The 12873-nt window shown below is 33.9% G+C and overlaps 1 protein-coding gene across 15 annotated transcripts in view; it reads right to left on the bottom strand.

Moving 5' to 3' along the window:
- Pde11 (Phosphodiesterase 11) overlaps positions 1–12873 on the bottom strand; it is a 252073-nt gene that overhangs the window by 209508 nt on the left and 29692 nt on the right. For 3 of the 15 annotated variants that reach the window (XM_072542064.1, XM_072542031.1, XM_072542080.1), the window contains exon 1: positions 4764–4926. The exons of 11 other annotated variants lie outside the window; for them this stretch is intronic. The gene's annotated coding sequence lies outside the window, so the exon portion shown is untranslated. Of the gene's footprint in view, positions 1–4763; positions 4928–12873 lie in introns of those variants that run through there. One more of the 15 variants, XM_072542056.1, reaches the window with a different exon arrangement.

The raw sequence follows: 12873 nt of genomic DNA, 5'->3' as shown, positions 1-12873 counted from the left end.
TTGGATAATCTGTAAAAATTATTTTAATCTAACATATACTTTTACATATATACCTTATTTAAAACTAATATCTTCAAACGTTTTCTTTTTTCAGCAAATAATACCCATGGATCGAATTTTTTGCACCTGAGTGTATTATATATATATATATTTTTTGTTTAGAATTTCATATGAATATTAGTATTCATTCATACAGGATTGTACAAGGAGGACACTTTTCAAGCTCAGGAATTCATCAGAGCGGCTTTATTTTAACAAACAAGACATAAACCACGGTTAGGTAGGTGGGCAACATATATGGTAAACGTACAAAGGAAATGTTCATGCATACGATTAATTTTACACTCATACCTTTAACTTAATTTTTACAAGAAATATCATAATGATTTTAAACATTTTTAGATTGTCTTCACGTAATAGAAGATTTACGTTTAACGGTGTACTTAAACAATATTTTTTAATTCTTTTAGCAGCCACATCTATTATATTATCTACGTTAATTCTCAAGTTAGCACCTAGGATGTCAAATTCTATATTATCTAATCTATATTGTGGCCACTGCCCAAAAATTTACATCTGTCAAACTAGTAGAACTTTTAACAAATGGATAGCAGAACACAAAAGGGCTTTTAATAATATAAAAACAGATTTTACGTACGCACTATACCTTCTAGACCAAAACAATTCTTTTTATGACCAATTTCAAATTCTTCATATTAAAAAAAAGGCCTTAAGCTATCTTTAGTAAAATCTATGGAAATGAACAAATTAAAAAATATAGCATAATTCCGAATGACCAACTTAAGACAGACAGTTCTCCCCCACTTGTGACAATAAATTATAATAAATTTTGTGGAAGTTTTGAAAACAAAAGTTTTCAGTGTTTTATTGTTAGGATAAAATGAATTTCTATCAAGTAACGACCGAATTCATCACTTATCGATCTATCTCTCAAAAAATCAAGATGATATTAGTGAATGCACATGTATTCATAATATTACTATACGAAGCGGACACTAGGCGCGCAAGAATGCCACCCAATTGATACCTGAGATGTGGTACGGGAGAAGGATGCTGCGTATACCTTGGATAGCTCATCGGAAAACGTTTCCATTCTCAACCAACCTTGACATTAAATAAAGGCTGTCAACAACATGTCTGCAGCGAATTCTACAGTTCTTTGGTCACGTGGTTCGCAGAGATGACGTTCCGGGAGAAGACGGTCACCAACCAGATGTCCGACCAAATTCAGAATTGAGCGGGCCACTCATTCTTCGAAACCCTTAGAGCAGCTGAAGTTAGAGAGCAATTCTCTACCATTCCTTGACATGAGAATTGTAAGAAATACAGACAATATGTTGAAAACCAGATGGTTCAGAAAACCCATATGTATTAATAGATTTATAAGCTATTACTCTCATCATCAAATAAGATGAAAATGAACCTTGTAACAGGATTAAAAGAACGTGTTTTAAAACTTTCTCATCCAGATTATCTACAAGAAGATCTTCAATTATTAAAAAATATTCTAATTGAAAACTCTTATCCTCCAGATATGCTACATAGGATGCTTTTTTCTAATATTGGTAATATAAATAACTTAACACCATTTTTTGCTCAATCTCAAAACATTGTATCTAACAATCAGAACATCTATTATCATTCACTACCTTTTATACCATCATTAACACATAAATTAATACAAACACTAAAGGTTATTGACAATATATAAATAGCAACAAAGAACATCAAAACTATTTCATCTTTATATTCTAAAACTAAATATCCTATAGACAAATTTGAAAAAACGAATTTAGTATACAGCATTAGTTGTACTCGGTGTGAGGCTGAATATGTTGGTGAGACCGGAAGAAATCTTTCAAATCGCATTATTTCTTACAAAAGTGATTGCAGAATTAAAAAACCATCTTGTGCTTTGGCAGAGCATGTAATCGATAAAGACCATATTATGGATTTTGATAACATTAAAATTTTATGTAGTGAAAGTAATAAATTTAAAAGGACTTTTTTGGAAATGGTTTGTATTAGCAAAAGTGATAATAATTTAAACAAAAGATCAGAAATTCAAAATCTAAGCAAAATTTATAATTATATTCTTTCTTTATGATTTATATATAAAACTTGTAAAATGTCATATTTAATTCTCCATATATCTGTTACATTTTTTCAGACATCTGTCAACGGTGAATAAATCTTCTTCTTTTTTGTTACTAAACAAAAAAGAATGTTTAAACGAAATTTTACTTTTGGCAATATAATTGTCAAAAATAAAAATTTTATGTTGGCATTTATGACATTGAGGCTTATTTGTAATTGGTTGCTATTTTAACTTATTTATAAATTCAATTATTTTTGTATTAAAAAAATGTTTTCAAAATTATAAAAATTTTCAGAGAAACATTTATTAGATTAAAACATTTTTATATTAATTATTTTTAAGATGTATTAGCAGTAATTTTTACTTACTAAACTAATTTTTATTTGGTAAGTTAACAAAAATTGTTTTTTCTTTTTAGTTCAACCTTGTAAGATATTTTGTCTTTTTTAGCTCTTGATAATAATTGTAAACATAATTGAAAGCTCGAGATTAAAAAAATAGTTAACCAATAGCCTTTTTATTGACTCCAACCCATCCAAAACAGTTATATATTTGTTCCAAACGAGTCACAAGTACTTCTTTTTTCTTATATATATATATATATATATATATATATATATATATATATATATATATATATATAATATAAAGTTTTATTTTGAGAGGTTGCAGTCATTAATAGGGCAGGAAAGTAAAACTCTTTGTTCTTTAATCAAGCTTTCGCAAAATTTATTTGCTTCTTCAGGATATGCTAAAATATGATATCAGTAAATACAACGAAATTAGAACTAAATAGCATTGTATAAAACTAGTAAAAAAACTTACAACATGAGGTTAATCCATTAAATTTTCAAATTTGCAAAACATTAAAACTTAACTTATTTTAAAAATTATACAGTTATGTAAGTACAATATTCCAATTTAATTTAATTTTGTAAAAATTCATTTTGACATTGATTATGTTGATGTTTGATTTATGTCAGAAAGACACTCGTTTCTGTTTATTATATTTTTTGTTGTTGATAACTAGCTCTTGATTGTTATTATGGTTACGTACAAAGTGGCGCCAAATATGAATATTTAAATTTTTTGAAATTCTAATATTTATAGTCAGAAAATCTAATATTGGAAAATTATAGTATTAATTTTCGTAAGACAGAATGTTTGTACTTAACCATAATAACCACTTTGTACGTAACCATAATAACAATCAAGAGCTAGTTATCAACAACAAAAAATATAATAAACAGAAACGAGTGTCTTTCTGACATAAATCAAACATCAACATAATCAATGTCAAAATGAATTTTTACAAAATTAAATTAAATTGGAATATTGTACTTACATAACTGTATAATTTTTAAAATAAGTTAAGTTTTAATGTTTTGCAAATTTGAAAATTTAATGGATTAACCTCATGTTGTAAGTTTTTTTACTAGTTTTATACAATGCTATTTAGTTCTAATTTCGTTGTATTTACTGATATCATATTTTAGCATATCCTGAAGAAGCAAATAAATTTTGCGAAAGCTTGATTAAAGAACAAAGAGTTTTACTTTCCTGCCCTATTAATGACTGCAACCTCAAAATAAAACTTTATTTTACATAACGTGTCAGTCAATAATACCTAACTACTTTATATATATATATATACATGTAGGTTCTTTGAACACGGGTGAAATAAAAATCCGTGTGATGACGATGATTACTAAACTAATAAAAAATGTAACAGCGGTTTGCGTTGTGAAATAATGCAACCAAATTACTTGTTCTTTAAAAGAAGAGGTATTCAAAATAATTCCGTTTTAAACACTTTCTTATATGGCCGACATGTCATATACGTTTAAATTAGTCTTAAAGATTATTGCAAACACATTCTTTTTTGAACTGAGTATCGACTAAGGTCTGCACTTCAACTCTCCGTATTGAAATGCTCCCTTTAGTTTCGGTACTTAAAAATTTTTACCTATCGCGACGGTCTGTTTAGACTTTAGTATATATATATATATATATATATATATATATATATATATATATATATATATATATATATATATATATATATATATATGTTAAGTTATATATATAAACTATGTTAAGTTATAAAATTTTTGTACAAAACTGAAACAAGAAGGTTTCGGTATTTATAATTATAGACCTGGGATAATCGGCACTATTCAATTTGGTTGCAAATAACACCCAATTTGTCCTTATGTATATCATGAAGAACTTTACAACAGTCCCGCTTTGTCACTTTTATATGATCGTACAGGTGTTGTGATCGGTAATTCATTTGAGGACTCTTCATTGAGTAGCATTTTTATTTGTTACACAATGCTAAATGTTTCCCTTACATTCGTAACTGATAATTTTTGAAACTGAAAGCCGTATAAACGTGTGCACATAAAGAAATAAAATTTCGAAAAAATTCTCGTACAAAATAGCGTCCGTGCACAAAAATGTAAAATCTTTATATTTATGAAAAGTTAAAAGTAGTGTACAAGACAAGAATTTTGAAATATACTATAAAATTTTGTGCTTAACACTTCTGTTATAATACGCTACCTTCTTTATTTTTGTTTTATGGTATTAAATTATAGATTTATTTAAAGTTTATGATAATAAAAAACCCAAATCCACTCACCTAACTGACAATTCCTACATCTAAGAAGCTACACACACAATTCCACTGCACATACATCATTAACAAAAACAAATTTATATCTAATCACAATTTTTTTTCATGTAAATATTCCGTTTACGAAAATTGGTCGGCTTGTAAATACTACGATCACTAAACTCGAGCCTAATTTTGCAAGATACTGGCATTAACCATTCGAAAGATAAATTTTGAACATTGTAGCCTCAACTCGAATTGGAGATAAGAAAATTACCACACGCCAGTGTCGCCGAAAATATTATTATTTATTTACCACGATTATATTCAATCTAAGTCACTAATATATTATGCATACACACCATCTCTTCGACGACTTCAAAGCAGCCTATGGAGGTTTTAAAAGAATTGCACTTGGAGTGATGGACTTCGGGATCCCACCTAAGTTAAGTTAAATTGGACAAGCTTTTGACTGTATTGAAATAAATAAATTATTAATGAAATGAAAAAGCAAGATAAACGGGCAAAGCTATTGGGATTAAAAAATGACTATAGATGGATCTCTAAAATAACAACAGAACGTAGCACAAACTCAATTGCAATAGAAACAGAACTGAGACAAAGCGAGTCGCTGTCAATTCCAATATTCAACATAGAAGTAGAAGGAATAGTCAAGGCCACCGGAATTAAAGGAACTATAGCCCACTCCTCAACACAGATAGTTGGATTTAGAGATGACATAGTTCTTATGGGAAGTGACAAGGAAAGATTAAAAGAAGCAGTAATAATCCTGGCAAATGAAGCAGGGAAAAGAGGTCTAGAAATTAACGAAGCAAAAACAAAATATTAATTCTGTTCTACAAGAGAAGATAACAAGACGATATAATTCAGGATAGAAAACTACACTTTTGAAAGAGTTCAACAGAAATTAAGAATATTCGAAAGGAAAATCCTCAGAAGAATTATGGGACCGACAAGGATGTAAAATGGAGAAATGAAAAGAAGAATGAGCCACGAACTAAGAGACATAATGAAGGGAGAAGATATAGCTATATTTATTAAAGACTAGAGATTGAGATGGCTGGGACACATAGAGAAAAGGCAAAACGACCTACTGATTAAGGTCACCAAATAGAAGCCAGAAACTGAAAGACCAAGTGGAAGGCCCAAAGAGAGATGGGAGGACCATGTCATGAGAGATATCAATATCCTGAAATTGAGAAACTGGAGGGAGCTATGTACAGATCGAAATGAGTGGAAGAAAATTGTAACGAAAACCAAGTCGTCCCTATCCACCGCCTTTCTCCAGGGGAGGTCTAGGTTACCTTGTGTATGTTCTTGTGTTCAAAATAGGTGCTAGCGACTGTCATATTGAGTGCTGTTGCTAAGTTTATCAGTCGTAATCCATTATCGCTACTGATGATGTGTAGGCTATACTTTCCTATCGTGGGCATGAAAACTCGCCGTCCTATTCTTGCATTCATGTCGCCTAATACAATCTTAATGTCATTTCTGGGACGTCTCCTGTAGGCTGCTCTAGGTCTTCGAAGAACTGTTATTTTATTTCCTCTGGTTTGTTATCAGTTGGGGCATGTGCATTGATCAAACTGTAATTATATAATTTCCCTTTTAAGCGCAAATAGCACATTCCTTGACTGTAGGCTTTAAAGTCAATAATAAGGCCTTTTGTTCTTCGGTTTCATTGCAGCTATAATATATGGAATTAGTTCTCTTGTCAAGAGTATCAGTTTACATGCACCGCATTTCCTGCAGTGCTAAAACATCTACTTTGTACGTGTTTACTATGTCTAGTAAAGATGTGAGTGCTCTAGATTGGTACAGGGTTCGGATATTCCATATTCCTAATCTCAATTCCATTTTTCATTTGCAGAGTCGAGTTTCGTCCAACTAATAGTACCTGAGGTTCCGTAATATACGTTTTTTATGTTATATGTTACATGAAGAGGTTGCTGGCAATCTAGCCAAATTCCCAACCTGGTGTGCCAGCGACTCTTCTGTTAGGGTTGCCATACCTTAGTCTGTTTTGGTTTGCAGTTGGTATTTTTATTTCCCAGCTATCCACCGGCCCTATGACCGGTTAGGTCGTTCCCCTATCCACCACCTGGGGACGCGTCCGATGGGAGACAGACAACTCCACACAGATATATTGACAGATGGGAAAGTTAATAATCCTCTGGTTAAGGTCCAATAAAAGGGTTCGATAGCTCAATGATGGGGCTTCAATCTGGGTAATACAGTGAAACAGTCACAAGAACAGGAATAACGAGTTATGAAAGTTTGAAGCGATGTCATGGAAAAAGACACACAAGTACGAGATGATGGAGAAGACAGTAATAAGTTGTTAATTAAGCAAAAGAGTCGGATTAGCAATGATGCTTCATTGAAGAAGATGGCGGATACTTTTTTGTTACTACTATTTAATGGAATTAAATTTAAATTATTGTGTTAATTAGGAATATTGCTGTTAGATGCGGCAATCTTCAATGCGTTTTTTAATGTCAAAACGTATTAAGGCAAATATTTCACACTGTCAATTTTAAATTTAAAGCAGAAGAAAATGTGAATAGTTATTCCAAGACTGGTATCCAGAAATGCATAATGCGTCACATATTATAAGTAAAGCATTGCTATACTGACTGCATTAACTTTTACTAACTAAAATTTTTACGTAACAACTTAAAAACATCAAATGAGTCCAGTGAAAATGATATCATTTGTATTCATCATCTCCGGCCATGCTTTAAATACGTCTTTTATTCTAACAAACAGAATTCAGATAAGATAAGAGTCCAGATAAATCGAGTCTATTTTGCTTGGAATTAAGAATTTTTGAATCAAGAAATACAGTTCTTGTTTTTTCTTAGAGAATGTCTTAGAGGAATAAGCAAAACGTGAAATTGGAAAAGTTTTCAAAAATTCATAATGGAAAAATGTTCTTTTTTTGGATCTTATGCTCCGGGATCTTACCATCTGACAGGTCAGAAAATGACAAAAAAAATCAATTGGGTCTACTAGTTTGTCAGTTATAAGTAATGTATTTATTAATTATTGTTAAAGTTTTTCAAGGTTATTGAAAAATTCTAGTACCGCATATTCATTAAAATAGATAGCAAATGACCATATTCTACAAAAATTAAAACGCTGATAATTACTTAACTAAAATAAATAATTGTTCATGTCATTTTCATCAAGTAAGTAATTAACAAATTTGTGATAAAATAACAATTATTGTAGAGGGCGAAAAAATTAAATTCGCTAGATCATGCACTATTACAAGATAGATCCGCACTCTTAATAGAACAATTATCTTATTTTCATGATCATGCATTAATAATTAGTAATTATTACAGTATTAAAGTGGGAGAGGGAAATACCTATCAGAATGGATCCACGCCGTGGGGCTTACCGTGACAAATGACGGTAAGGCACCTACATTCGTGAGAGGTAATAGTGAATCCCTTCTGGACATCACACTGGCTTCAACGACATTTCTAAACAGAGTCCTAAGCTGGACTGCTTTGGAAGAAGAATCGCTAAGCTTACACAAGTATGTGAGTTTTGAAATAACTAGCAAAAGACAGAAACGTAAAAAGGCGATATCAACCTAAAAAGATGTTTAAATGAGGAGGTTTTTGTAGATGCTTTTGACTTGATTGGTCCGGGATGTGAGGATGTGCGTGAGTTAATTGAGGGTCTAAGTGATGCACAGTAGTTGGCTTGTGTAAGATCAAATGGGAGGTATGAAAGAAAACAACCATACTGGTGGAACGAGCAGCTTGAATATCTGAGGACAAACTGCATGAGAGTAAGAAGGGAGTGTAAAACGTTAAGAAGAGTACAAGCAGGAGATTTGGAAGAGAGAATAAATGAATTAAAGAGAATGCAGAATAAATACAGGAATGAAATAAGAAGATCTAAGAAAGAAAGGTGGAGTAACCTGATTCAGGATCTCGAAATGGATATCTGGGGGCAGGATTGTCTGTACCGAATTGAAGGGGAAAAAGACACCCTACCCCCTGTCTGAGGAGGAGAAACTCCGTTTAATACGGGAACTCTTTCCTTAGGTGGAGGATAGGCGTGAAAGGGTTATTGGTTTCATAGATACGGAACCTTTCACTGAGTTGGAACTCAGCGAGGCTGTTGGACGGATGAAGATCTGAAAAGCACCTGGCATAGATGGAGTCATGCCGGAGACAGTAAGACTCGCCGCACTAAAATACCCGCAGGTTTTTCTGAGATTGGTAAACAAACTGCTTGAATAACAACAGTTTCCAACAATGTTGAAAGAAGCTAAGGTTGTCCTTATCCCGAAAGGTAGAGGTGAAAAGGTAGAGGTGCGATTTCGGCCAATTTGCCTTCTTAGTTCGATAGCTTTGCCTTCGATAGAATTGTATGAACAGCTTGTAAAAGGCCGATTTTAGAGCTAAAAGGTCCACCATAGATGCGGTCACAGAAGTAACCTCTTTAGTTACGCATGATACAAAGAGATGGGTGGCTTTCATCCTGATTGACGTCAAGAATGCCTTTAATACGGCATCATGGGAAAAAATCTTGTCCAGGCTGAGAAAATTGGGCGTTAGTGAGTACCTGGTCAACGTAATTGACAGATAATTTATTGACAGCTCCATGAGAGAAAAAGATACCAGCATCAGTTTGTCGCGGGATGTTCCGCAGGGTTCAGTACTAGGTCCTATCCTGTGGAATGTCCTGTACGACGGGGTGTTGAGGCTACTGATGCCAAGGGGATGCACTCTTGTAGCTTATGCCGATGATCTCGCACTGGTTGCGAAGGCGAGTCAGAAAACGGACATGGCTAATGCGGCTAATACAGCCTTGCGTCGCATTAGTAGTTAGATCAGTGGCAGCCGTAGCTCAGTGGCTGTGTTATTGGCTTAGCAAGCTGGAAGGCCCGGGTTCGAATCCTGGCACCGAAAAAATTTTCAATTTCTAATCTAACTGAGCTGCCACCGTGCATCGGAGGGTACGTAAAGCCGTCGGTCCCGGCTACGAAAGTAGTCGTTAACTCATGTTAGGGGCGCTTGCGCGATATGAAAACCCTAACACTAGACCTTAGCTAGAAAGTTACACGAATTTACTTACTTTTTAGTAGGTGGATCAGAGTGAACGATCTACAGCTAGTGCCTCAGAAAACTGAGGTGTTAGTTCTTAAAGGGACCCGGGAAAAATCCTCTTTTCGCTTTATAGTGGAAGGTGTGGAAGTTGCACCGGTTAAATCAATTCTAGTATCTAGTATCTAGGAGTCTGGTTGTCGGAGGGACTAAGGTTCGGAGTACACATTCAAAAGACAGTAGAGAAGGCGAACGATACGGCTGATGACAAACATTTGAGGCCCAAATAGCACCAAAAGAAAGGTGCTAAATGAAGTTTTCCAGTCGGTGGTAACCTACGCTGCCCCCGTGTGGTGTAGCGCACTAAACATTGCGAAATACGTTAAGCTGATGGAGACTACACAAAGGCGAATGCTCCTCAGGGTATCTAGCGCATATAGGACAGTTTCAAATGAGGCTTTATATGTCATTGGAGCGGTGATACCGATCGTTTTGTTGTGTAAAGAGCGTGCGAGGATGTATGCGAGGAGGATGGATGTAAATATAGATGGGAATGAGAGAGAAAGAACGATAGTAAAGTGACAAAGAGAATGGGCGAATGATAGTGGAAAGGCAAGGTGGACGAAGAAGCTTATTCCCGATCTGAGACCGTGGTGGGAATGTAAGTTCAGGAAACTAGACTACTTTCTGACGCAGTTTCTGACCGGATATGGTAGTTTTGGCACCTTCATAAATAGAATAGGCAAATCTGCCTCGGCAGACTGTACTGTTTGTGGGGTACCGGACGCTCCTGACCACATTTTTAACTGTGAATGGCAAGAATGGCGAGAAGTACAGTGTCTGATTTCTGGGGTGATGAAGAAAAAGGAGCAGGAGGACAAAGGAGGAAATTGAGCCAGGGATCGGAAATTTATGGTTAATATTATTTATTAGTTTATGGCCTAACGTGTGCAACATTTTCTGATTTCTGATTTTATCATTACAGCTGTTTGGGTAGAGTGCCTTTCTTAAGTGATCTATTTTTGGTATGCGTTTACACTTTATAGTCGTTAACTGAATAAGTTGAGGAGGAGAGAACTGTTTGTCCTAAGCTGGTCATTCAGAATTATGTCTGTATTTGTTAATTTGGTAATTTCCATAACGTCACATTCAACACATTAACACGCCTGGTAGACAAAAAATTGTTTTAGTTTAGGTCCTCCTAATAAACCGTCACCCCACATTACGGCGACACCAATAGATAATGATATATTTGAATTTAACCCTGGACGTGATAAATAAAAAGAACTTATTTCCTAAAACTTTCTCTTACTAAAACCAACAGGTTTCTCAAAAAACCGCAAAAAGTTTACAAACTTACTAGGAAGGAAAAAGTATGTCACGCATCTCAGTGTGGTCATGTAATACTAATGCAGGGAAATACTGTAGAACGAAGGAATCCGAACCGCAGAATAATGTCCTGGATGAGAAATCTAAGAGAGTGATTTAGTTTCACCACAAACTATTTAGAACAACTGTAAATAAAGTTCGAATATCCTTGACGGTATCTAATCTTCAAAAGAAGAGGAATTGAAACAAGATAGTATACCAGAATATTCGACTTCTGCTTTTAGAATCACTATCATTAACAAAAGGTTTTGAATTAAGAAATACTAATACCATAATACCAAGTAATTTTTTTCGGTTTTTTCAAGATAAACCTAACAGTGATTTTCTGATGTTTTCTTTTTACCTTTACTTGTCTGTATACAAATAACCACACCATACAAATCATTCTAAACACCAAAATAATCCAAATGTGGAAATATTAGAATGGAGGAAATAAAACTAACTGTTTTTATGACGATCATTCTGTGATTTGCTAAAAAATTATCAACGCAAAGGGAATTTATTTTTGTGAATGAAAATACGTATTTTTGTTTGTGTTTGAACACTCCAGTTTATTGCAAGTGTGTTCATTCAGTGGAAATCCGCCAGCAATTCAAAGTAAACAAAATGCAAGGACAGTTATTCATCATATTTGTGAACCAAGTTTTTATAACGGGTATATTAACTAAATCATACATATTTTTTTAAAGCTATCAACTGTTTGTTCATGGTGTATGTTAAATGATACGGAAGAGAAAATATTTATTCAAATTCACTGAAGACGTACAATTTTTTTTCTTTTCTGCAAGCCGTTCGTTATATGTCTTCTATGTACTCAGGTCTAGTGGATCTGTATCATATTTGTGAAGCCATTTGGTAGTCTCCAAAAGGTGTTTGCCGACTAGATCTGGTACCTCGTAATCATGTAAAATATGGTTGACTGTTTATTAATTTAATGCTACTTTTGGCGTTTACTAACTAACTAACTAACTTAACTATTTAATGCTCCCTTAAGTCTGCAACTTTAGTCTTTATGAAACAGGTTAAGTTGCCCCGTAACTGACGCATGTCCAGTAAGGAAGCCTGTTATGATGGTGAGCGGATTCCAGCTTGTTTTCCGCCAGCAGTACTTTAATCTTATTAGTACATGTCAGTGCAATATAAATTTTCCCTTGAGCTTGATCGGATGTATTTTCCCAGTGGAAGTTATGTTACGTGCGGATTTAGTTTTTCCGGTTACGGACGATACTTTTTGGTACCCCTGAGGACTGAAATATTTTGTACTACTTGGCAAATTTCAATTTATCTCTAAGATGCGCAAAGAACGGCGACCGTGCTATGAGTGAGCGAGATAGCAGAAACGCAGCAAATATATAGAAAGAAAACAAGTGTCCAAAAAACTGTTGAATGCAAGAATGCAGGGAGGAGCCTATGGGACACTGAGAAAACGATGGGAGAATGATATAAGGAATCAAGAAATATACTTTAAAGACAATCGTGGAGGAGGAAGGCTACAGACCGTAATGAATAGAGAGGTTTGCTGACGGATGCCAGAGCTCAAATTAGGTTGTAGAGTCATAGGATGAATGGATACAAAGATACACTAAATAAAAACTTAAAATTAATATCAGGTAGATTTAAAACATTTTTTGAGACTTCTATAATTGCTTTCGTAGTAG

The sequence above is a fragment of the Diabrotica undecimpunctata genome, chromosome 1, assembly GCF_040954645.1.
Source record: "Diabrotica undecimpunctata isolate CICGRU chromosome 1, icDiaUnde3, whole genome shotgun sequence".
Taxonomy (NCBI): Eukaryota; Metazoa; Arthropoda; class Insecta; order Coleoptera; family Chrysomelidae; genus Diabrotica; species Diabrotica undecimpunctata.
This window is presented reverse-complemented; position numbering and strand designations above follow the sequence as displayed.